We start from the raw sequence: 25484 nt of genomic DNA, 5'->3' as shown, positions 1-25484 counted from the left end.
CTCCTTTTTCATAAGAGCAACATATTTCTTCATTCAAAAGCTCAAAAGTATTTCCCCTTCAAAGCGCACACAAAACACACGACTACCTTCAGAGTGCACATGTGTGGGTTTGCCCTCAGAGCTGGAGGGATCTCTTCAAACTCAACTTTCCAGGCTTCCAGCCTTACATTTGCTGGGCCTTTGCTTCCCCCTTGACTGAAAAGCCCAGGATTAAGGCACCTTCTGCAGTTTCCATCTAAGGCTGTCAAGTTTTTGTCCTGCTGTCATCGCCTCCTCTATGTAAGTACTTGAGATCTTGGTTTTATTTGCATCCAAAGCAGCCTAGAGGAGGTAGGCAACCTAAGGGCCCCGATGCAGCCCAATCGCCTGTGGACGATCTGGGAATCAGCGTGTTTTTACATGAGTAGAATGTGTGCTTTTATTTAAAATGCATTTCTGGGTTATTTGTGGGGTATAGGAATTCATTCACCCCCCCCAAATATAGTCCGGCCCACCATACAGTCTGAGGGATGGTGGACCGGCCCATGGCTGGAAAATGTTGCTGACCCCTGCCCTAGAGTCCACATAAACAGGTTGAGTGAGCCTTCTCTGCCCCAGTTAGAAGAGGGAAGATAACCCACATGGGGTTATTTCAGCGGCGCTCTGTGCAATGCCTAAATTTGGTGCCCCCACCTCTTGCACTCCATTCCTAATAACAGTTGTGGTATCCCTTTGGGCTCTGTGCTCAGCGCAACCAAACTGATTGTGCTCCCCTAAATCTGCTACTGGCTGCAGTTCCAAAACATCTGGGGACTCAAGGTTGAAGAACACTACATTACAGTATGCTGAGTACAGGCAACAACCATTTTGCATGCGTTCAAAGCATGTGCGGTTGTGCATGTGTGCATCACCACAACCCGGAAGTGGCTTGAAAAGGGGGTGAGGCAGGGGTCATAACGGGGCAGGGCAGGCATACACATGCTCTGCCAGTGTGTGCAGGTGTCAGGAACACAACCCCCACTCAAAACATTCATTGCCTGTAAAAGAGTTTCAGAAGAATGTGTAATCTACTTTTATTATTGTAAAGAACACTGCTGATGACATGAGCCTGATGCTCTAAAATCATTAAATCATCAATGCATTATAGCCACATATGTATGTGCTACACTGTCCAATTGGTTTAATTATGGATTTAATCATAGAACTGTAGAGCTTAAAAGGACACTAAGGATCATCTAGTCCAACCCCCTGCAATGCAGCTGTTCCATACAGGGATCGAACCTGCAAACTTGGCATTATCAGCACCATGCTCTAACCAACTGAGCAATCCAGGTGGTGTATGACTGTATATACTCAGAGCATAACCTACTACAATGCAGAAAGGGAAATCAGGCCTTTTGGTTGGGTCTGTTTGCCGTGCAACTAATAATAATAAATAATAATAATAATAATAATAATAATAATTTATTATTTGTACCCCGCCCATCTGGCTGGGTTTCCCCAGCCACTCTGGGCGGCTTCCATAGAAAACCAAAAATACACTAAAATATCATAGATTAAAAACTTCCCTGAACAGGGCTGCCTTAAGATGTCTTCTGAATGTCAGGTAGTTATTTATCGCTTTGACATCCGATGGGAGGGCGTTCCACAGGGCAGGCGCCACTACCGAGAAGGCCCTCTGCCTGGTTCCCTGTAGATTTGCTTCTCGCAATGAGGGAACCGCCAGAAGGCCCTCGGCGCTGGACCTCAGCATCCGGGCAGAACGATGGGGGTGGAGACGCTCCTTCAGGTATACTGGGCCGAGGCCGTTTAGGGCTTTAAAGGTCAACACCAGCACTTTGAATTGTGCTCGGAAACGTACTGGGAGCCAATGTAGGTCTTTCAAGACCGGTGTTATGTGGTCTCGGCGGCCGCCCCCAGTCACCAGTCTAGCTGCCGCATTCTGGATTAGTTGTAGTTTCCGAGTCACCTTCAAAGGTAGCCCCACGTAGAGCGCATTGCAGTAGTCCAAGCGGGAGATAACCAGAGCATGCACCACTCTGGCGAGACAGTCCGTGGGCAGGTAGGGTCTCAGCCTGCGTACCAGGTGGAGTTATTAATGAGGAACAGAGGATTCTGGAGTGCATTTTCAGTTCATGCTGGGTGCTGCTCACCATACCAGAATCTGTGTGGGAGCACATATACCTGGGTTGGGTGTTTGGGTAACATCACTGACTTTGGAGGATATGTCAGACTGCCTCCATAGCAACATGGATGCTTCAAGTTTCAGACCGAGATTCAAGAATTTACACACCAGCAGAGAAGCAATCCCAAGTATTTAATACACAATTATGCATATTCACCATTTTCATCCGGGTGCAGCATTCATGATTAAGAACAAACTTCTTAGTGGAAAAATAAAACAGGAACTTTACCTTGTTTGATAACCGAGAACTAGAAGGTTTTGTGACAGAGATGGAAGTAGATATATGAGGAAAGCAAAGCAGACTGGGACATGGGAACTCACTCTGACACACAGACATCGTTTTTAGACCTATATGACAGCTTTGTAAATTAAAGCTTCTAAACTGGTATTTGCTATCATGTCTAAAGGTTTATGGAAATGAGGTGTCTAATCAGGACAAAAGATAAATGCACTGAGAAATGTAGAGATGAAACTCAGGGATAAAAGCTGCCTCCAATCAGACAGGGGCATCAAGCATCCCTCTTCGATGCTTTCAGACAAAGCTTGAAGAAATAACACTTTTGCCAAGAGAAGTAGTGGTTAGGAGTCACACTTTCATGAGTTCAACCATGGTTTGGTGACACTTGATTTCTGGTGCACGGTACCTTCCTTTCCCTTATGGCCTCCCCTCCCCGCTTCTCAAAATTTTGATGACCAATTCACAGCTTCATACATAAACACTAGTTTTCACCACAATGTAACATGCAAATAAACCTAAAATAACTTTCAACGCTGCTGAATATCATGTGTGAATCTCTGCTGCCATAATTACTCTTCAACAAAATGGACACTAATGAGGCATGAAAAACTGGAACATACAGAAACCAGTACAGAAACATTTCAGTCTCCATGGAGACTCCATCCAGCTTAGAAATCACTAAATTTCACAGTTTGTGTGTGCTTCTCAGATTGCAATTGGTGCACTATAAAGTAAAAACATGTTTGTTCCTCAGAGTCTAAACACAGAGGAAAGGGTTGCCCCCTCAAAATATTGCCATTTTATTATAAATTACATTACATTAATAATAATACATTAAAGTTACGGATGGAAGAAGAATCTGTTTTACATGGATTTATACATGGAAATCAAGTTTTGCCTGGATTGAATTGCCCCTTGTATGAATCGCCCACTTATGAAAGAGCTGCTCACTTATTGTCATACAGGCATACATATATACACTATGTATCTTAGAAGTACAATACATATGAAAAAATCACGCCCTACATGGTTGTATATTTCTGCAGGATAATTTTGTAAGTATTAATAAGTGTTTGTATACAGTTTATGTGTATTGTTATATGCAGCTGTTTACTTTAGGTAAAGGTAAAGGTACCCCTGACCGTTAGGTCCAGTCGTGACCGACTCTGGGGTTGCGGCGCTCATCTCGCTCTATGGGCTGAGGGAGCCAGTGTTTGTCCACAGACAGCTTCCGGGTCATGTGGCCAGCATGACTAAGCCGCTTCTGGTGAACCAGAGCAGCGCACGGAAAGGCCGTTTACCTTCCCGCCAGAGCGGTACCTATTTATCTACTTGCACTTTGACGTGCTTTCGAACTGCTAGGTTGGCAGGAGCAGGGACCGAGCAACGGGAGCTCACCCCGTTGCAGGGATTCGAACCGCCAACCTTCTGATCAGCAAGTCCTAGGCTCTGTGGTTTAACCCACAGCGCCACCCGTGTCCACCCGTTACTTTAGGGGTGTAATAAAAAATCCAGTTCTTGTGCAGATCAAAGAGAAAAATGATAATTACTGGGGGAATTGCTAAGGATAAGCTCAACATGGAAATTTTCAGAAAACCGCATCCCTGCAAATATTCTAAGTATCAATTCTTCTGCAACCATTGTGGCTACATTGTACCCATCCTCAAATGATCAGGATACTTTTCCTGTTATCTTTTGACTTCTTGTTATGTTTGATTGTTTGGACTGAAATTTACAAGGATCTTGTAATGATACGTTGTTTAATTGCCTGTTTTTATTATATTTGTTCTTGTTCTTAGTTTTAGTTGTAGTTTTATTTTTTACAAAAAGCACAGCAAGCTGCTTTCAGTTTTCATTAGTGAAAGATGGAGCACAAGTGTTGGGGGCATGGAAAGAAAATAAATGCATAAAGGTTTGCGGCTAGTTTTTTCAACATTACAATGATGGACTTTGGTCATATTGCAGCTGCTTCCTGACACACGTCTTTAATACACAAGCTGGGAAACACAAAAGCTAAACAAATGAGTTTCTTAGGTCCCATTGAATTTTCTATTTGCAGTAATGACCACTGAAACCAATGCTATTTACAAATATACAACTGTACAATTACTGGTGAGCACGCACACCCCCTTCTCCATAGCTCAAACACACAAAAAGCTATATTCCATTACCAAAATTGCACAATTGCTCTATTGTATAATGATACACAAGATGTTGGGACTTTGTAAAGAAAAAAAAATTCTTCTAAAGTAAAATAGGACTAATCCAGCCTAAGTAGTTTGAGAAATCTTTGGAGTCCTATATGTAAACTGTAACATAAATTGAATGTACAAACTGGGTTTGATAAGAGCCATTACAGCAATTTCTGGCAGAAGTCAATAAACTGTAACATGCATCTTACAGGGGGAAGGGAGCTTTGGGCATGCTCAGCAAATCACAGTTAATAATTCCTTAGTCCTGTGCAACAATTATTAATCACTTAACAAGAGATTCAGCCGCGCCCCTGGCTTTGACCAAATATTAGGAATGTTCCACGTTACATAAATTTGTGAAATGTCTGTAATGCTGTATATTTCAAGTGGAAAGAGGCACACACCCTTTTTGTTTACCCTTATCTATGTGTACATACACACACTGTGGAAATTCAGGATCATTCACTGATTTCTTTGGCATGAATACACAGTGTACCCATGGTATGACTCTAACACACTGAGAGGTACACAGGAGATACACACACCTATAAACTGTGTATGCCAGGGATATGCATGAAGTGTGAAGCAGTCTTTTGCCACAGCAAATTCAAAATTACTTCCAGTGTACAGAAATAGCCCAGGCACACACACACTCAAAAACATCCTAGCAAGAACAATCACACACACCAGATGCTATTTACCTTGATCATAAAAGGATTAGAGAGACTATAATGTTGGGTATAAAACTAACACACCAAGAGAAATCTGCATTAAATATTTTCAGATGTGAACATATTTCAACTCATGTTAAGAGAGATGGTTAAAATGCACTCCTCGTTCTTTAGAGTAAACATCTGTTAACTAGTTGTTGTTTTTTCCATAATCTTCAGCATAGTGAAGTGGTTACCTAGTTGTGAACAAACTGTCTGATGATAATCAATAGCAACAAAAATTAAGCTAGTTCATTATAACAGAATTAAAAAGCAGCAAACGCCACCATTGCTAATAACAAATGCTAAAACCTAGAGTCCTCTTACCAGCTTATATATGCCCTCTCCAAAGCAAAGAGAATAATTTTACACTGTTTCTGAAAGATACTCAGGCTAGGGCTTGGGGAAATCTCCAAAGGAAGGAAGACAAGCTGTGGATCTGGCACAGAGATGGTTGTTGGAAGCCGAGCACCGAGAGACACAGTTCCATCTAAGATCCTACCACACATCTTAGAGAAATTGTTTTACTTCTACTTCTAAGGAAGTAGCCCTAAGGCAGCGGCCAGAAACCTTTTTCAGCTGTGGGCCGGTCCATTGTCCCTCAGAAGATGTGGTGGGCTGGACTATATTTTGGGGGGGAAAGAAAAGAAATGGCAGCTAACAGATTGAGATTGAATCCTGACAAGACAGAAGTACTGTTTCTGGGGGACAGGAGGCGGGCAGGTGTGGAGGATTCCCTGGTCCTGAATGGGGTAACTGTGCCCCTGAAGGACCAGGTGCGCAGCCTGGGAGTCATTTTGGACTCACAGCTGTCCATGGAGGCACAGGTTAAATCCGTGTCCAGGGCAGCTGTGTACCAGCTCCATCTGGTGCGCACGCTGAGACCCTATCTGCCTGCAGACTGCCTCGCCAGAGTGGTGCATGCTCTGGTTATCTCCCGCTTGGACTACTGCAATGCGCTCTACGTGGGGCTACCTTTGAAGGAGACCCGGAAACTACAACTAATCCAGAACGCAGCAGCCAGACTGGTGACTGGGAGCGGCCGCCGAGACCATATAACACCGGTCTTGAAAGACCTACATTGGCTCCCAGTACGTTTCCGAGCACAATTCAAAGTGTTGGTGCTGACCTTTAAAGCCCTAAACGGCCTCGGCCCAGTATACCTGAAGCAGCGTCTCCACCCCCATCGTTCTACCCGGACACTGAGGTCCAGCACAGAGGGCCTTCTGGCGGTTCCCTCACTGCGAGAAGCCAAGTTACAGGGAACCAGGCAGAGGGCCTTCTCGGTAGTGGCACCCTCCCTGTGGAACGCCCTCCCACCAGATGTCAAAGAGAACAACAACTACCAGACTTTTAGAAGCTGTTTAGGGATGCTTTTAATGTTTGATGTATCACAGTATTTTAATATTCTTTTGGAAGCCGCCCAGAGTGGCTGGGGAGGCCCAGCCAGATGGGCGGGGTATAAATAATAAATTATTATTATTATAAAAAGAAAAAAATGAATTCCTGTGCCCCACAAATAACCCAGAGATGCATTTTAAATAAAAGGACACATTCTACTCATTTAAAAACATGCTGATTCCCGAACCGTCTGCAGGCCAGATTGAGAAGGTGATTGGGCCACATCTGGCCCCCGGGCCTTAGATTACCTACCCCTGCCCTGAGGAAATGTAATTTCCTCCCAGAGTTATTGCTGTAGGCCTGCCTCTCCTCCCTCTGCTCCAGAATCCTTTCTGCTTCTAGATTTAAGTGGAAAGGGGAGGGCATGTCGAAGCTCACAGGGATGGACTTAGGTAGAAGGAGGATTAGCTCAGAAATAAGGCAAACTATTTTCTGGGGAATAGCTTGGTTTATTTCTGAGAGGATCCAATGCAAGCTAGCAGTGGTGGGAAAAGCAGGGAAAGAAGCTCACTGGTACTTCATAGTTAAGAATGCCAGATTTTCCCACATAAAGAAATCCCTGCAGGTAGAAAGCTAACACATTGGGATAAAGGCCTTGGATTATCTTTTCTCGGACATGCAAGCTTTCCATATATGGGGAAGCAAGTGATGGTTTTGTGTTAAGGAAACATTTGAACATGTCATCTCCCACATGCATTCTGAGTGGCAGCACAGTTTCAGGAGGAATCCCCATGTGTTTCCTGAACACTTGAGTAAGCTCCAAGTAATCCTGAGAGAAGGTGACAAAGCATAAGGTAAGATCCTTTGACACCTGGATTACAGAAGCAGCTGGGGTCAGATGAGGTGCGAGAGCAGGCCAGACATACTTTTGCTTAAACTCAGCCCCGCCCACCTGACAAAGTGGTCCACTGACAGTGGGGGAACTGCTGGCCAGATCCAGTTCCCCACTCCCTGGGAAAGGATGGAAATATTAAGCCAATTCCTGTTTTCCCACTTCCCATCTAGGCAGCAAATACTCGGAACTGGGTGACAAAGCAATCAAACCTCCGCAATCTGTCATACTGGAGAGAGTTTGGATTAGGCTCTGCCTGGCTATGTTGTTGTTGTTGTTGTTGTTGTTGCTGCTGCTGCTGCTAGAGAAGAAATTCTGATGATGAGGAAGGCACCCATCCAAATAGTTGCACCCATCCAAACTACTGCTGATGGTATCCCTGCTGGCAGCAGCCAGTGGACAGACCTGGACCAGGGTGTTATGGGGTTGGCATGGGGTTGGCATAGGATACACTGGATCCTTCTGTTATGATTTGGGCTCCTTAACTGTAGCAGCCTGGGAGTTGGTGCGGCAAAGAGACATTCCCCCCTCCTTGCAACCAGCCTTGCAGGAAGGCTGTAGATGTGGACCCACCACTTCACTGAACCATCCCTCTGCTGGTCAGGGGTTTGGATTGTTCTCTGAATGGCAAATTCCAAAGTTCACCACCACTCCAGGGGCACATTTTGAACCAAACCTAACCTCCACCAGTGAGCTTGATTGGGTGTCCTCACCCCCCCCCCCACTGCAGTCTTCTGCTGAAATGAGGACCTAGCAGAGCACTTGAGTTCCACCTTCTGCCCAGTTCATCAAAAGTCTTGCTCAGTCTCCTTGCAGTTTGTGAATTGAGATTGGCTTCTGCAGACATGTTTTCAAACTTATCTATGCAGCAATATAGGTTTGAAACAGAGATTAAGAGGAGGAAAATGAAATAGAGCAACTTAGGATGCTGGACTTTATGCCAGACACAAAGCTCCTTGCTTCTATAATGCAAATGTTGATGTGCCAAAAAGCACATGGTATTGACATGTGGGCTGGGGGAGTGTCTGGGGAGACAGCAGCTAAGGCACAGGAGAATTGAACTCCCCTCACCCAAATATCCCTTTTTATATTAAAAATAGACCCCGTGCACTGCTTTGTAGATGTATAGAGCAGGCACACGAACAACAAACATAACTACACCATCACATATCATTTGACCTTATGTCTCATCTGGAGCTATTTCAATTGTACCAGGCAATGCTCTGGCAGCTGACATTGTATGTAATAGCTAGACTGATTTAGGCTAGCCTTTTCTGTGCACCCATCACAATTCCCTCTGTTCCTCTTTTATCTAATCTCTCACCTGTTTCATAAGAACATTTCTCTATTGTGCTTCTCTAGTGGATGCCTTTGATGTGCTGCTGTCTTCAAGAACCACATGCCTTTTCTCACTTCTGCTTTTTTCAGACAGATTAGATCAAAACCTTACTTAATTCCTTAGTCCTGACTGTGCATCTAGGTTTACTTCCCTGTCTGTCTGAAGCAAATTCAGTGCATCAAGGTGTGCAGATATGAAATAGCCAAGTCTAGGACACAGCATCCTTTGCTTTGCCTCACAAGCCCTCCAATGCCCACTCCCCACATCTGAAAAAGAGACTGTCACAACTTCGGCCCTACTCATCTCTCTGCCTGAGTGTGGTTAGTTCCAGACATGCTCTGGAATAATCCATACAACATGAATGTCTGTGCAGGGAGGCAGGTGGCAGAGAAGCATATTGACTGCTTCATTGTTTACAGAATGCAGGGATAGTGAAAGAAAGCATCTGCTGCCCTCTGGCCCCTGTAGCAGCCAAGAAGATAAGACAGTTATGAACACCAGTTTCTCCCACTCACTTGTGGAAATCTAGAAAATAAATTTAACTGTATTGCTAAGCAATAATCTCTCTCTCTCTCTCTCTCTCTCTCTCTCTGTGTGTGTGTGTGTGTGTGTGTGTGTTAGAGAGTCAGAGAGTCCATGTGTGTGTACACAAAGAGCCATTGCTAGATACTGAAAAGTCTCAGAGCACAGGCCCATGACACAAATATGAAGATCGGGGTGGGGGTGGGGAAATGCATGTTCTAACTTATATGTATAGATGCAGATTTAGGTCTCTTGAGCAAATTAATTTGGGGTGTCTGTGGCTGGGGGTCACAGTACTTTGTGTCATGCCCAGCAACCCTGTAAGCAATTTTTTAAGAAGGTGGTGAGAAAGAAAATCTGGGGCTCAGTGCAAAAGACCTGGAGTTTGGGGTCCCTAGACTGTGCCCCCAAACAACATGTGCATATGTGTGTGTGTTTGTGGAGAGGTGCAACAAGAAAGAGGCACTCATCCCTGCTGAGGTTTGGAGCAACCAGTGCTGTTTGGGATTGTGCCACCTAATTCTGGAAGTCTGTGTTCTGCTGCTAGGAGTAGCAAAGTAGCAAAGCTCAGCAAGAGGACTAGCATAATCCTCGTGTGGCTTGCGAGGGCAAGACACACCAAGTGAGCATTCATGATATGTGACAAGTCCACCATCTAGAAATACCCCTAAGATCTGGATTGGGTTTCATATTTCTGGGACAAGGTGCACATACCCCCTATCTGAGACTCAAGAGTACTCAGGCTCATATGGAGGGCTTGAGCAAATTCCTTTCCATTGGCTTTAGCTTTCCAATTCAGGGCTCAGGGACTTCTGAAAGTAGCACCCTCAGACTATTCCCAAATATGTGAGTGATGATGCAGCCATTCACTACCAAGCCAAATTTTACTCTTTGTATGCTCAGAATCATTCATAGTACTGGGGTCTCAAAACAGTTAGACATTCCAAAAGTAGATGTCTAATGCAGATAATGAGATATTGCAAGGAACTGGTACAAATGATAAGGCTTCTAGTGCATTTGTTCTTTCCAATATCCAATGTAGATGTTATACTTCAGTAAGAACAGCTTCACAATGCCCCCAGAGCAAAGGCTGTAGGGTTGGAGCAAGTGGAGGATCCAACAGACATGACAAGGGGGGGGGGGTGCCACCTTAAAAAGGAATCTTGAATGGAATTTTTAGATGATTACCTACAGTTCTGCAAAGCCTAATTGCTTGCTGGATTGAAACCCAGGCACTTTCACTGACAGCAGCCACCAGGCAGTTTTCTGTTTCTCATTTCCCTTTGCAAAAAAGGGCACTGCACATTAATAAGGGGATAAGGGACAGATTCAATAGGCAGATTGCACAAACAGATTCCAATTTCCTGGGGTGGGGGGAACCAGGAGAGCACTTCAATCATTTGATTTTCCTTTTACTAGATAGATACTAGATGAAAAATGGGGTCAAGTACATGGTACTGGGTGCCCAACACACTTAATAAAGAATCTATACTGGTCTGATTCACACATCACACAAATCAAGCCATCCTAAGCCAAACCTTAGTACAAATGTGCAAGTGTGTGGTTCCTTGGAGAGGTGATCGCAGTTGTTTTGCTACTTCTCTGGCCCTCCTGTTGGGATGTTACTGTGATCTAAGCCATGGTTTAACTTAGAATGCTACTGTTCCAGACAAACTTCGAGCTGTGACCAAGGTTTGCTCTTTCTAGTTCAAGGTTTGTCTGGAGGGGGTTTGTCTGGAGGGGGCAAACTGAGAGCATCTGCTCAGACAACTCAATAAACCATGGCTTAGCTCAGTGGTAGGCAACCTAAGGCCCGTGGACCGGATGCGGCCCAATTGCCTTCTCAATCCAGCCTGCGGACGGTCCGGGAATCAGCGTGTTTTTACATGAGTAGAATGTGTCCTTTTATTTTAAATGCATGTCTGGGTTATTTGTGGGGCATAGGAATTCGTTCATCCCCCCCCAAAAAAATATAGTCCAGCCCACCACATGGTCTGAGGGACAGTGGACCGGCCCACGGCTGAAAAAGGTTGCTGACCCCTGGGCTTAGCTCATGGCAGCATATCAGGAAGGCAGCCAGGGATGAAGCAAAGCATCCATTATCTCCTCTCTGGAGACATGCACAGTTGCACTAAGTAAGATTTGGCTTAGTGTGATCTAGGCCACATTGTGTTCATTCCTCTGGGCCTTGCTTTTTCGGTCTGACTTCCTGGCTTTACTTCTGACTTCTCCCTATAACTCAATTTTGGCACTGTGAAAGAAAGCCAGGCTAGCAGGAACTACTTTTAAGGGACTCTCAATAGGAGTTTTTTTTTAAAGTACTGAAGGAGACAAGGGGAAGCTTTCTCCCTACAATTCTTCACATAACTCAAGCAATTGTTCTTATGAACAATGTTATTACAGTACTGCACCTGGAAGGTATCAAGAATAACTTTGACCATGATAGGGATATTTTGCTCCACTGAGAGCTTTGTGAACTTCAGGAAGTCCTGCCTTTTAGCTGACCAAAGTCTGATGTGTGTAACAAAGCCAGAAGGAAAATGTGCTTTTCCATAGTGTCCTGCATGCTAATATATCTGTTTCCAGGAAGGCAAAATGACATTGAAGATGACAAAAATGAGATTAATTTTTTTGCATGAAAAAGATAATATTCTTTTCTCAAACTGCAAGCATGGGTTTTACAGCTAAAGCTATGAAGTACACCTCCATAGATTGATTATAAATTAAACTCAATGGCCAGAAGAACAACCAAAGTTTTTCTTTCATCAGGGATACATAATGTTTTGCCATTTGGAGTTTTCCAAAAGAGAAAGGGAAAGGGTCCAAGGTCGCAGGCCACAGGGAAAAAAGAATTTGAAAGACACAACACTGCCCTAAGACTGGCAAGGTCAGCATTCGACTTCTATCTCTATTCTGAAGCTCCACTTGAAACTTCAAGCAAATTCATATGCCTCAGGGCCTTGTTTTTATTCTGTGGGCAGTAATTTTCCTTTGTGGTTTAGAGTGGATGAGCTGCCTTGCATGAGGGACCTTGGAGCTAGCTGCTAGAGGGTGCTACCACCAATACTTAAAACCAATCAAATTTGCATTGCGGCAGCTAAAATGTCAGAAACTGAAACAATCCAGATTCTAAAATAAGTTATAGCGGCACAAGTGGTTGCCGTGTTCTAAATTGCTCATAAGAATGTGCAGCCACAGCTCTCTTAATATAAGGAAAGCACTGTAACTGGATGTAGCACAGTAGCCCCCAGGGTAAGTTTTCAACCTTGCCTGAATAGATGTGCAAGAGCAAGACTGCCAGCTGATATATTATGCACTGTAGTCCAATTCTGAATTTATTCAGAAGAACAGGGACTCTCTCTTGGGACCTTTAACCTACACTATTTGCATCTCTACCCAATATATTGATCTGCCCCCCCCATAACTAGTGATAACTCCCCAATTTGCCCTTCTCTTACTTTTGCTCACACAGATAGATTATACAGGGGAAATGCCTCTTCTACAGTGCAGATTATCAGTGAGGGGCTGCAGGTTCAAATCCACATTCTTAAGGGCATCCCCCAATAACAGTATCTTATGGAATTAACTACCCTGGGATATAAAAGTCTCTGGACTCACCTCACTTCAGCTTCTTTATTGCTACGTTCAAGAGAAGAATTGCAGATTGAAATAAATTGGCAGAAAGTCCATAATTCCCAGGAAGACCTTTTGTACCCACACCAATAATAATATAATATAGTTGGGGGGACCTTAAAGTTCATTTAATCCAGTGGTATCCAAACTTTCCCCCCTTCCAACGGCAACATGAAAATTGCTAAGCGTCTTGGCAGACCACTTAATGATTTCCCTGCCTGCTGTAGCAATTGTAATGTGCAGTAATAGATGCCGCATGATTTAAATTGAATTTTTATTGCTTCTTTTATTTCTTATATTGTATTTTGTTGTTTTACAACCTGAATTCAAATTGCATTTTATTGTATCACAGCAAATAAAAGAAGCAATAAAAATTCAATTATAAATCAATATGAATATTTAATACAGACACATCGCGGACCACCTGAACGAAGCTCATGGACATAGGTTGGGAAACGCTAATCTAGTCCAACCCCTTGCTAATTCAAGAAGCCTACTACTACTACTACTGCAGCGTATTTTTAAAAACAAATTATTAAAGATTTTCTTGGGTTGCAGAAGTATGTGCATTTTCAGGTCATAGAGTCTTTTCTACAGATCAGTTACATTCGATGGGAGACATCTGATGAGCAGAGACTAGGTGGTCACCCAATAATCTCTAACAAGAGAGATTCCACGCCACGTAGCATTCACAGAAAAACACAGTAGCATCAACAATTTTGTCAGAATATGAAGAAGGGTGACTCAGGAGTGGCCAACAGAGTGCTGTGGTGCCCCTGTCCTGACACTGGCACCACTGGCATTTACTTGGATGGTACAAATGGAGAGTCAGGATAGAACAGAAGTCTTGGCAAAGCCAAACTGGTGTTGCCAACCACAGGACCAATCTCTCTGTTGGCCTGCCTCACTCCTCACTGTCCAGGTAAGCAGCCATGATGCTAGTGTCAGAAAGGTGGCTCTGTGGGTAATACACCTAAAAGAACCTGGAATTCTTTGATTGAGTAAACAAGGGATGAACACCCCAAGATATCAGTTATGAGGGAACAACCTTTGCTATTTGATTGTGTCAATAAGCCTTGACTAACAACATTCCTCCAGTGTACTAACAAATGCCACCGGTTCTGTTTTTTTAACTTCCTTCCTTCAAGTTAGTCAGGTTCAAAGTGGATTCTTCCCCACAGACACTAAATGTAGCAGCTGCTCCTACTCATGGAAAATTTCAAAAACGCTGGTGCACTATGAATAGCCGACTAGTCAAAAGTTTAAGGACGTATAAAAGGCTTTGGGAACGTCGTGCAATATGCACTCTTGCAAGAGGCACAAGCCAAGAGAAGGGTCAGAGCTTCATAGAATGCTTGCAGAAACTGAACACACACCTCCTCACTCCCTTCCCGTTTCAGGACTTGCGATAAATGTACGAAAGGGATGGAATAGAATGGAGACAGTCTTTTAGACAACCTGTGTAGCATAGCAACAGTAGTGAAAAAGGTGTTGCTTGCAACAGCACAGCTTGGCTCTTTACAGAATACTTTCCTATGAAGTGCTCGCTCCAAGATTATACGAAAGTGGAACCATCCCCATCTCTGAATGGCACAGCTTCCTCCTCTAGATCTACTTCCAGCTGAAGGGAATGTTGAATACAAATGAGAACAGAACATACTAATGTCCACTGGAAAAAATGCTTGCAGTCTAATATTACTATTAAAAAAAAACAAAAACCTTTGTGATGGAAGGAAGGTGACATTTGAACAGATTTCCTGTTCTGCCACCCATGGTTTTTTTTCACTGTCCCTTTATAAGTCAGCTGCTAAAAATGCCTAGCAACTCCACCAGCTTCCTTAATACCTTATATACTTGTCTTCAACTTTATTAGAGATCATCATCCTTACAGTAACAATTTCATCTCCTCTAAAGCAACATGCCAATCAACTCCAACTTACTTGGCTGGAAGAAATTAAAAATTAAAAATCAATGCCAGAAGCCTGAAGTTTCAAGGTACTAGGTCTTCCCCTTCACAATTAATGCCAGTATTGTGCTCATCCATCTGCAAAAGTCACTCTCCCTTTTGTTTTCTTAGAGAGAACAGTCAGTTTAAACACCCCTGGCACAAATTCTAGTCTGGCAAGACAGGTGGCTCCAGTCTTATGCATTAGCTCATCTTGCTTAGGGAATGTCTTAACTCTATGGAAGAAAACCATCTCAAATAAGTATTTTAAAGACAGTTGCTCCATGAACTCAGAAAAACAATGGAGATGCTGGAGGAATCCAAAATGTTGTATGAGCAAAAGATTGTGCTTAATCTTTTAGATTAACTCTTGCTTGGACATTACATCAGGTAGCAGAGAAAAACAGAAACCTCTGAAGAATAGGTTTGAAGAATCTCATGCTGGATTTCCAAAGCAGAGTTCCTTCCCTTCCCTCCTCCTCCTCCTCTCCTACAAAAGCCAAAGCTTGTACCTGACAGAAGTCCACTTCAAGGGGTCTGGAGGCCAGGATAATATGGTTTAAAAGATATGGGAGGCTTCCAGGTGAACACAAGACTCCCCAGGTTACATAATGTCCAACTTCACTATCTGAATGGTTTGCAGGCATCAAAGATTTCAGATAAACCACACAAGATACAGGGATAAACTTGTGAACGCTCCAAACCACAAGTGGACCCTGCACAGGATTGCATGCTCCATACAAAATAACTCCATGCACACAGAAAGCCGGCTATTAAGAGAGAAGTCTGGTCCTTGTATTACCTCAGTAACGGGCTAGCTTTCTGTGTGGAGGAATCTGTCACCAGTCCTTATGGAGGGAGAGCTCACAGTTTCCTTCTGCCATGTCAAAACTTAAACCCAGGGAGGTCAGAGGTGAGGTTAACCTTCAAATCCCAGGGTCTGTTTGGGCTGCTGCCTTCTCCCCAAAACCGAGCCAGTTCCCCGAGTCCCCCACGGGGTCTTAACTTTCTTCCCTTCCAGAGCCCCAACACACGACCATCGACAATCGCACCCCTGAGAGGCGAGCAGCCGAGAAGGAGCAAGCTGGAGAGCTTAGCTCCAAGGGGGCCCTGAAAGAAAAGGCGTTTGTTCCTGGAGCCTCCTCCTCCTCCTCGCCCCACCTTTGCTCTGTTTACACTGTCGCGCCGCCGAACTGAAAGAGAGAAGCGCGCCACGCAGGGCACGAGCCGGCGAGGGCTTACCGGCTCCGGCTTCGAGGGGCTCCCCTTCGAAAAGCGCCCGAGCCCCGCTTCCACGCGTCTCGCCCTTCTTCCACGCCCCGGCTGGGACTCCCGGGTCTTCCTCACCGGCCGGCCGAGAGCAGAAAGCAGAACTGGCGGCTTCTGGTTTCCAGCGACAACCTGAGGCAGGAGGAGGCGGAGCCACGGCTAGGGAGCGACCAATCCGACTTCGCGCGGCGCTGGCTCCTCCCCCCGTCGCTCGGTGGCATCGGGCGTGGGGTGCCTTGGGGTGTTGGGGTTTTTTGCTGAGGCTGCAGAGGGGGCGGGGCTGCCTCCCCCCCCCTTTCCGGCTTTAGAGATGCAGCTCTGCGTTGTCAGCGGCAAAGCGCCGCGCAAGGCGGAAATTCAACAGGTGCTGCTTTTCGTGGAACCGTTTGCTCCAGGGGTCAGGCTAGATGATCCTTGGGGGTCTCTTCCAGCTCTACAATTCTGTGATTCGGTGGCAGGGCATCATCTTTGCATGCAGAAGATCCCAGGTTCAAAACACCCCCCATCCCCAATATCCAGGTAGTGCCCAGGGCCGGATTTAGGTTTGATGAAGGCCATTGGAGCCCTTTAAATGTCCAGCTGTCCTTTGTCAACAACAAATTGTCGCTCTTTTTGTTGTTGAATATATGCTATATGGTAGGGACGCGGGTGGCGCTGTGGGTGAAACCACTGAGCCTATTGGGCTTGCCGATCAGAAGGTCGGCGGTTTGAATCCCCGCGAAGGGGTGAGCGCCCATTGCTCCTGCCAACCTAGCAGTTCAAAAGTACGTCAAAGTGCAAGTAGATAAATAGGTACCGCTCTGGCGGGAAGGTAAATGTTATGTACTGAGTTGAATAGGATCCAAACTGCAGCAGTCTGATTGGTCCTAGAACAATAGGATCCAAAAGGCAGCAGTCTGATTGGTCCTAGAACAATAGGATTCAGAATGCAGCAGTCTGATTGGTCCTAGAACAATGCAGCAGTATGATTGGTTGGCAGGAACCACCCAATCATGCTCCAGATAGAAGTGAATCCACAACCTGATTGGCTTACAGTAGAATTCCGGAATTAGCCAATCATGTGCAGCCCATTGTGTAAATAATGTATATAAAGCAGATACCTTGAGGGGACTTTCATTCATTCCTCCTCACCACTATGAGCTGAATAAAGAGCATGAAATTACTTTGCGACTCTGAGTATATTTCAATAAACGGCATTTCCGTGCACTGCTCTGGTTTGCCACATGACCCGGAAGCTGTACACTGGCTCCCTCGGCCAATAAAGTGAGATGAGCGCCGCAACCCCAGAGTTGGCCATGACTGGACCTAATGGTCAGGGGTCCCTTTACCCTTTCTATGCTATATGGTAATTTATGGACCTAATAGGTATCTAAAGCCATTTGCACATAACAAAATATGTATTTTATCAAAGTAATTGTTGAACTGAAATACAATTAAGAAGAGGTACCGTATATTAACAGTGAAATTTTTTTGGGGGGGGCCCAAGAGAGTGGGGCCCTAAGCTATAGCTTGTTTAGCTTGTAAGTAAATCCGGCATATTTATGTTCATTCACTAGTGCCATAGGAGCCAATTCCTAGGGACCGAGGTCCCTTTGCCCCTCCCCAATATAATACCGGTATTTGAGGGGATCACCGTCGCCCCCTCCAAGTTGATGGGCATTGCCATTAATATAGGGTATGTTTGCCACATCTTGTGACTGATTGTGTGGGACTTACCTGGCTCCCCCCCCCCTATTTTATTCAAGTTGGCACCCTTGGGTATTGCTGGGAAAGAACCCTTGCCTGAAATTCCTGAAGAGGTGCTGGCAGTATGGAACCAGATGACCAATATGCAGCTTTCTATGTTCCTGAAGGGATTTAGCAGATGCCTGGAGAAGAAGGAATGGCATGACAGATAAGTTAAAATCTCCATGTTCAGAGCAGAGGTAATTTCCCACCGAAAACCATGCATAGGGGGTGGCCCCCAGTGGTGCAGTTGTTTAAACCTTTTCTAGATGAGCCAGTTATTTGATGGTTATTTTGCATTGTTTTATGGTGTTTCATGCTTTATTACACCTGTATAATAGCTTACTTATTTCATAAAAATTATATAGGTACCACTTGATTGTAGAAAACCTTAAAGCCTTTTTAAAAAGCAGCTGATTTTGATATGAGGAGGTGGTCTATAAATATTTATATATATATATAATCTGTAGCTGGCTGGGTAAGTACATGAGTTGATGGATGGGCAAGCTCATTAGCTATTATGTCACTGAGCCAGGATAACACAGTCTAGAAAGATCCCAGGAGCTCATAATTTAGGTACTCACATTGGTATAAAATGGCATGAGAAGACAGAGACGGAAGTAATGGAAATTCTTGGATTCTGGCTTGGTTGTACACAATATTGCCATTTTGTAGACATAAGGGTAGGCTTTGGGTCATACAGGAGGTCTGAGTGAGGCCTGATCTCTATTCATTTCAGGAAAATAGGGCTGGCACCAGGATTTCCTTACTCATGTTATCTGCCACTGCTGAATTGCACTGGGCAAAGTATTTCTGCCGTTCCAAGGACAGAAACAACAACATGAGGTAGATCTGACAGCCCTGTGATCATTTCCAACAATCCAATTCCCCTTTTCAATAGCAATGAAAACACAAGCCTATTATTTTGTGACTTGGCTTTTGTATTCAGTCGCTTCCCCATTTTTCTGCAGTGGATTTTGTTATCTGCTTTCTGCTGCAAAATGTTATTTAAAAGCAAAACCAAACCCAGCTTCCTCCAAATAGATATCCACATCAGACAAATGAAGGTGTGAACACCATCAAAATTGAAATTATTTAATTAATAATCACCACCACCTCACACTCATTTTTTATTGCATTCTGGAATAATTAATTCCAGGCTAACATCTAACCTGAAGGAAGCATAAGGTGATTTAAGAATCCAAATACAAAGCAGGGGATAGAAAACATGGACTATGTTGCGATTAACATATGGAATGACACCAGGATCTTGTAGCAGGTAGATAATGATGCAAATGGTGATTATAAATGGAAAAATTTGCATTTTAGAATACAAGGCAAAGAATGTTATTAAAAGAAAACAAAGTTAGCAGGAGCAGTGCTCCCTCATTGCCCCAGACAGATAGAATATTTTGCTTTTGTATTTGAATAATCAGGTGTGTTTTTTTCTTATTTAGATTTGGATGCTACTAAAAGATGCTACTAAAAGACAGAAGAATGTGCATACAAAATGGAAAAGGAGATTCTCCCTCCCCCCAACAATACACAAATTATTTGTGAAACTCATTAGTATCCATGAGTAGCTAAGTTGGGCCAGAAATGTGATTACTCCCCCCCCCCAAAAAAAATGCATTTCACATCAGGAGTCCAAGGTATGTTTGTCAATACCAATGGCTGAGTGAGAGCCCCTGAGCTCGTGTCTCAGTTAAAAGAGAGTCCATTCATCTCTGCTTTCCAGAGCAAAGAGTGCAGCCCAGTTAATAGTGTCCAAAATCAAGTATATGTTGTTGGTGGTGATCATCATCCATGTTCTGCTAACAAAGTTAATAAACATGTATCAAACCCATTCAGAAAAGTCTTTTTTTCCCCAGCCCACTGGCAACACTTTAACATTTGTGTTAACTTTTCAAGCAAAACCACCTGCCATACCCACTTATATGCACCCCCTGAAAGTTTTTCCAATTACATGGCATCAGTTCGGTGGCTTTATGCTTCAAATCTAAATCAAGGCCTATATATAGATTTAAAAGCACCAGCTGTGGAGAGGGGTAGAACCACTGACCTGTAATGGAGCTGGCTTCCTGAAACACCTGCACCCCCCCCCAAAAAAATGCTTGGGTGTGATTACTTATTTGGTTTGGGTGGAAGGAATGCATGTAACATGCCCAGATGATGCATACAACATCATTGCCTTTGGGACTAAAATTGATAGTTCATTCAGCAGCTTGGAACTCCCTGGCATTGCATACCAAACAGGTGCTTTCTCTATCATCTTTTCAACACCTGCTAACATTCCTATTTCAAGCAAGCCTTCTAAAATCCCAGCTGCTACCCGTCTATTAATTGAATTGATTTCGTGAATGTGATGTCAACGTTTTACACAGCTTTTTATATATTTATAATGTTTCTTGAATTGCCTTTCTATATGCAATTGTTTCAACTGTTTTATGTACATACACAAAGTATCAAATGCGGTGACAGTAATAATAATGCAACAAAACAACAACACCACAAACTGGCTTATAAGTATAAAACCAAATTTACTAGAATAACTTGTAACCATTCAAGCAACAAACACACTAAGGTGCCATATGCAAAACAAAGCCTGGAGATACTGTAATCATGGAGTGGATAAATGTACAAGTTATCCACAAGTTATCTTAACAAGTTACATGTGCAATAAACATTATACGGACTGGATAAATGAACCGTTCAACAAGTAGCGTAAGTTCAATCACAGAATGGCAACCCCGTGCCGCCACAGTGGCAAAGGTAGCACACTGGAGAATATGAAAAGGTTTTTCAAAGCTGTTTTTCAAAGATTGAACTGGATGACAGGTTCTTCAATGGGTCTTGAGTGTGAAACACAAAGCCGTATGTATGGATCAATCACAGGAAGGCAAATCAATGACCACCACCCTGGTGAGAATAACGCAAGTGGGCAAAATGATTTTTGTTGTTGCTTGAATGGTTATAAGTCTATCTCTATTATCAACTGTTTTACATACAGTAATGTCACTTTTACAATATTGTAGATCTCTTTGGGCTGCCTCAAGGGAAGTGGTTTGTAAATTATATAATTAAACAATTCTACTTTGAATTGCTCTGTTTCTTGCACACTGCTTATGAAACATCTGCCAGCAGGTCTTTTTTTTATAATAAATTTTTATTGGTTTTACAACATATATTAAAACACAAAACAACTAACAATTAACAACATAACACATAAACAAACAAACATGTAAACACATATAATTTCTTAACCTCTCTTTCTTAAACCTTGTTTCAACGACTTCCCCATACCTCCCTTTTCTGCATCCCTGTTTTAAATTTTCCCAGCAACCCCTAATTTCAATACTTGTAATTCAATTTCTAATCTTTTTCCTCTTACCCAATTATTTATCACTGCAATTCTGTTTTACATTACCCATGACATTTTAGCACTCATTAATTTGACAACAGTTCTTAAGATAAACTTTAAATTTCTTCCAATCTTCTTCCACCGTCTCTTTCCCTTGGTCACGGATTCTGCCAGTCATCTCAGCCAGTCCCATATAATCAATCACTTTCGTCTGCCACATCTGCCAGCAGGTCTTGTCAAAAACGTGGAATTAAACTAGATGGAGAAATAGGTTAAGCAACATGCATGTTACATATATTTTAGGCTGCAATCCTATAATGGGAGTGCGCCTCATTGAACTCAATGGGACTTATTTCTGAGTAGACATGTCTATGGTAAACATTACAAATAGCTTGGATGCAAAATGGTCTGATTTCAGAAGCTACTTAGGAGAAATGTGCACCTTGTGAAATAAATATGCAGTTAAAATGTTGACATGGAATTATAGAATTGTAGAGTTGCAAGGGTCCTCAAGGGTCATCTAGCCCAACCCCATGCAAATGCAGGAATCTCAACTAAAACATCCATGACAGATGGCCATCCAACCTCTGCTTAAAAATCTCCAAGGAAGGAGAGTCCACAACCTCCCGAGGGAGACCATTCTACTGTTGAATAGCTCTTACTGTCAGAAAGTTCTTCCTTATGTTTAGTCGGAATCTCCTTTCCTTCATGCTCATCGAGATACAGTTCTCTTTACATTATTTTATCACCTACTTTGAGGGTGTTTAAAGTCAAAAGATGGGTTCAAAAATGTCCAAGAAACAGCTACAAAAAATGTGCATCAACGTTCATGCCCGTAATGGCCCTCTACACCCAATTAAAACCAGGGCATAGGCTGGCACAGTGCCACAAAACCATTAACTTGTTTAGCTTACTAAACAAAACTGATCCTGTGTGAGATAATTTTATGAGCTATCATTGAGCTCAGACTTAAATCTTGCCACTGTGTCACAGGAACTATTTGTTGGACCATAATGTCACCAGTGGCAATGAGAGCCTAAGCCTGTAATTTGAATGGAAGGGATGCAAAAAGAGCCTGTTGCTTATCCAGAAAACATCAGCTGTTCAGAGACATCTTGAGGAGCAGTACTGGAAATGATCACTGCTTCTGAAAAGCAGCAATAAAGGGACCCTACAGATTATTCTTTGTACCTCTGCATCTCATTTTCTGTACTACTGATGTTTGTTATTGTCTGCCAAGATTTTAGTAATATTCTCAATCTTCTTCCTTTGCTCATTCTACTTAAATTGCACATGCTTCTGGCAGAGACCATGTTACTTTTAAGCAGTCCTAGAACACAGTGGGAATTAAATAAATATTATGGAGAAATAATTATCCCGCAGCAAGAAGACTTGGGTCATCTGACTTAACTCCTTCTAAACATTGGTGGCCTTCAGCCTAACTTAGTATAAAGTCCTTTCAAATAATTACATCAAATGCTGTTTCTTGGCTTCTGTACTGTGAAATGGGATGTAGGAAGTGTTATACAAAAAAGGCCAATCCAGGTGACATTGTGTGAATGAAATTAACATGGTGAGCGGCATGGGGACCATGGGGGACGGGTGGAGAAAGAATTTTATGTCCTACAAAAGTTGCCCTTCTCAAGGACAGGATTCCCTTCAAATGCAAATAGCAGCTGTGTGTATGTGTATTTCATCAGGATCACAGCAGAAGGGAAAGGGTTGAGCTCCACCTCCTCACTCCTTCAACTATTTACATTTTTAAAAAATGTGCACTTCAATTGCATCCGCAGAATTCGCAATGAGCCTCATTTGGCCCCTAACAAGAGCTGGACAAAAGGAGAAAACATCCTTGCCATCTTTGAAAACTGACTGCACAGCCTCTGAAAATATCATAGATAAATTTAATGGAAACCAGGTCCCTTTCAGATGGAGTCACTGGGTGGTAATAAATGCACAGGCAGAACAAATTCTGCTTGCATAAGGGGTCTTCCCTCCCCCCCCGCCCCACATGTACCCCCAATGTTCCCCCCACCCCACATGTACCCCCCAATGCTCTGGAGAGATGACAGAAGCCCCAGAACAGGTTTAGGGTGGGCGGGGAGCAGTTCAACTGCTGAGCAGACTGTCAAATATATTGTCAAATCTACCTTGTTGTTGGATTGAGAATCAGTAGCTAGACATAACATAGGGAAGTGGGGCTGGGACAGATTCTGCCAAGTGCCTGGCCTAAGACTGATGACTTTTCTCTGGCAGACTCACTGTGCTTTGAGCAGGTGTGGGATAGGCTGCAATTTAGCAGGTGCAATAATCCTATCGCTTCATCTCCATGCTGGGAAATGTTTATGTACCAATTTCCTGCCTTCAAACTATTATGGCACATGTTTGGTAGATTGCTAATAGAATAACTGCTTTATGATTTATCGTAAGGCAGATATGGGCACATCTGGAGGTTTTTATTTTGTAGTTTGGAAGGGATATGATCGGAATTATGTTATGACCTGGAGCTGAGACAAATGCTATTCATTTGTCGTCTCTTTTGCAACTGTGAAAGGTAAATCAGCCTTGATTGTTATTTTATCTGTCCTTATGAATGTTATAGATTTGTTTTAATTGCAGATTCTGCTGTTTATTTTTTTAGTGGTTTATATATTTATTGCATTTTTTAAAATTGTATTTCAGCCAGGGAGTTCCTCTACCCCGTAGTGAAACACAGACCCTTGTCTTTCTGTCCCTTTGAATTTGATGATTCAAGATGGCCTTAACAGATTGCAGAATTGGGCCCAAACTAACAAAATAAATTTTAATAGGGACAAATGTGAGGTTCAGCACTTAGGCAGGAAAAACCAGTAGTATGTGTGAAAAGGATCTAGGTGTCTTAGTAGACCACAAGCTTGACACGAGTCAACAGTGTGATGCAGCAGCAAAAAAAGATGTTGATGCTATTCTAGGCTGCATCAACAGAAGCATAGAGCCCAGATCAAGGGAAGTAATAGTCCCACTCTATTCTGCCTTGGTCAGCCCATATCTGCCTGTGTCCAATTCTGGGCACCACAGTTTAAGAAACATATTGACAAGCTGGAACATAAGCAGAGGAGGGAGACAAAGATTATCTGGAAACTAAGCATTATGAGGAATGGTTGAGAGAGTTGGGTATATTTAGCCTGGTAAAGAGGAGACTGAGAGGAGATATGACAGCCATCTTCAAATATCTAAAGGGTTGTCACATGGCAGATGGAAAAAAGTAGGAGAGTAGGAGCTGAACAAATGGATTCAAGAAAGGAGATTTTGACTAAACTTCAGGAATAACTTGTTGACAGTAAGAGCTGTTCAACAGTGGAACAGACTGAGGTTTCTAAGCAGAGGTTGGATGGTCGTCTGTCATTGATGCTTTAGTTGAGATTTCTGCATTGCAGGGAGTTGGAATAGATGACCCTTGGGGTCCCTTCCAACTTTACAATTCTATGATTGCAAAGTTTGGCACTAAGTGAGAACAAGTTACATTCAACACATACCTCTCAAATCCACACTCTCAGCCCACCTAACAAGAAAGATTGGACCCTGGGGTTAATGGTAAGATTTTGCCTAGCCATGGAATCTGTCTTACTCAGGATGCCTACCCAGTTACCCCCCCCCCAGTTACCCCATGCTAAGTTTTCAAAGAGAGAGACTAGGAAGCACAGATTGATAAAAGTCTCTCTCTCTCTCTCTCTCTCTCTCTCTCTCTCTCTCTCTCTCTCTCTCTCACACACACACACACACACACACACAAAATCACTATAAACACAGCTGATGTCCAACCCACATTAGAATTATTCTGCAGTATCGTTGCTTCTTGCATGATCGTAAATACATGTTCCAACCTGTAATACTGCTGCTATTTCTGCCTCTTCATTCCAGGATTTTTCAGACTCCTTTATGATTATTATGATTATTTTTTTTTTTTTACATATTGCGTTGTCCTTGTGCTGCTGATTTCAATGTGAGTTTTTAAACTGAGAGGCAAACTGTGTGCTTGCTTTGGATACAAACTGGAAGAAAGGGTCTGCTTCAATTAAATCTGGTATAGAAAGTGTGAATTCTCTGCATGGATTCTCTGGGTTCTCAGCATGGTCTGTCTGCATGGCAGGAGGCTGTTGTGGGCTGCAATTTT

General features: G+C 43.2%; 1 protein-coding gene and 1 long non-coding RNA gene across 3 annotated transcripts in view; both read right to left on the bottom strand.

The window, feature by feature from the left end:
* Window positions 1–16379, bottom strand: part of CDK18 (cyclin dependent kinase 18) — a 97790-nt gene extending 81411 nt beyond the window's left edge. The window contains exon 1 of one of the 2 annotated variants that reach the window (XM_083617146.1): window positions 16219–16379. The gene's annotated coding sequence lies outside the window, so the exon portion shown is untranslated. The remainder of the gene's footprint in view (window positions 1–16218) is intronic. The other variant, XM_083617147.1, reaches the window with a different exon arrangement.
* Window positions 1–25484, bottom strand: part of LOC310764063 — a 436509-nt gene that overhangs the window by 173103 nt on the left and 237922 nt on the right. The window lies entirely within an intron of this gene.

This window comes from Podarcis filfolensis, assembly GCF_964270895.1.
Source record: "Podarcis filfolensis genome assembly, chromosome: 6".
Taxonomy (NCBI): Eukaryota; Metazoa; Chordata; class Lepidosauria; order Squamata; family Lacertidae; genus Podarcis; species Podarcis filfolensis.
Note: the sequence above shows the minus strand (reverse complement) of the source record. Positions and strands in the feature narration are given on the sequence as shown.